The following is a 1,998-nucleotide window of genomic DNA, read 5'->3' as shown; positions in this document are numbered from 1 at the left end:
GACTTGCCCACTCCTTTGCGTTCCCTTGGTATTTGTTGGATCATATTAACCATTCGCAACAACCAACACGCTTTACCTTGAAATTCAGATCCTATGTGTTTAGCTTCATTAGCCACCCAGAAAAACCATATTCAGCATTCCTGATCCAGACTGTGACCCTTAACACTGCAAAAAAACATCTGATTTTTTTGTTGTTGTTGTTAATTTAGCTCAGGCTGTATTCAGGCAGTTGTTGTGTATGCAAAAGGATCATACAGTATAACATAAGAATGCTAGATCCCCCCTGAGATGACATTTGAATAGACTGGTTTCAAAATCAACGGGGGTGCAAGCGTCAACAGATTTCACTATTAACCGTGATTTAAAACGCCACAATTAATTACATCGTGAAGGCCCACAGTGGTTAACTGACTGCAAGTTAAGTGTAACAGTGGTGCAGTTTATTTATTTAACCCATCCGTGACAACATTACTTTGCGCACACACCTGCACATCAGACGCCCGGTCCGGTCACCGCAAGTATCGACTGTCAGAGTGACAGCGTCTCCTCCTGGTGTGATAACTGTACAGCTGCAATTTCTTAATGTGACATAAACTACTAAGCAAACACAAAGAACACAGAGCAGAGACAGCCCCTGACCTCAGGCAGCTGCAACAGGGACGTTGAACCTAAGTTTGTAAACTTGCTAGTGACTTTGTTATTAACGGTCACTGCCCGATGTGAGTAGAGTGCAGACTTGAGTCGTGCATGCTCACTGCAACACGTGCAGATGTGAGTGCGCATGCGTGACTTTGCGACAGATAGCATAACAAGATGCTAAACGACTTCGGTAATGTCAATACAGCAAAAATGGACCTACATAAGAAAGTTTGTGCCTCTGGCTGGCACAAGTTAGCAATCAAACACAACAAAGGCTGTCACTTGACTGTTTTTTTGAGCTAAACGTTACCATCAAATAATCATTGATAGCTAAAACGTTTTGGAAATGATTTCCTCCGTCTTCTGTTATTGTTTGTATGAGAGAAGGTTTTTTTTTTTTAGGGATTTCACAAATTTCCTATGAAATGTTATGGCCGTAAACCCGTTTAAAATCTGAACATGCGCAGCCAATCTGCACTTGACACTCACATCGAGCAGTGACAACCATTGTTAAGTGTCTGTTAGCTTGTTAACATTACCAGTTGCTAACGTCAGCCTGTTTTAATGATACTGTCACAGTTAACGCTAATGGTTAGTGTCAGCGTTTTGACTTACAGTGAGTGCACTGATAACGTTTGCTGAGTCAAACTCTGCAACAGTCCATCGATGGTCACTGACGTGACGTTACCACTAACTTTACTTTGGTGGGAGATAGGATGCCAAACAGATATCCCTCCATCACATTTATTCCATGACAACATGCTGCACATCTCCCTGGATATGTGCTAGCACTGTCCGACTTTTAGACAAGCAGCTACTGGGAGTAGGGACGTTTTACTTCTTTTCAAGGACATCACCGTTGTTGCCACATTGGCCTTTGTTGGTTTGTGATGTGACTGATTCACCTCTAGTCTCTAATTTTTTCAGTTGATTTTAATGATGAATTTTAATTATTTATATTGAATTCACTCAATTATTCGAGTGTCGTATAATCATTTTCAAAACATTCAAAACTGTTACTGTGTTTTTGTTTTGAAGGCAGCAATAAATAACACATTAAATCTAGAGTGTTCATGTATTTCATACACGAGAATTTATACATTTCAGACTATAATTGTACCAAAAAAATATATAATTGTTGCAGTCCCAGTCACTTTGCTTAGGGTTGGTTACCCTGAATTTTTATAAGTCCCCATAGGAAAGCACGGTGACAACCCCAATGTTGGATTTAAAAATTAATAAATCAACCACTAAGGGTGGGACGATATGCTTTTGTCCCGATTCCTTCTCTCACACATTGAGTGCCGATTTAATTTGTATGTGATTTTCAGGGTTGCAATTTTCTTTCAATAAAAACCA

Source organism: Etheostoma spectabile, chromosome 6 (genome assembly GCF_008692095.1).
Source record: "Etheostoma spectabile isolate EspeVRDwgs_2016 chromosome 6, UIUC_Espe_1.0, whole genome shotgun sequence".
Classification (NCBI taxonomy): Eukaryota; Metazoa; Chordata; class Actinopteri; order Perciformes; family Percidae; genus Etheostoma; species Etheostoma spectabile.
This window is presented reverse-complemented; position numbering follows the sequence as displayed.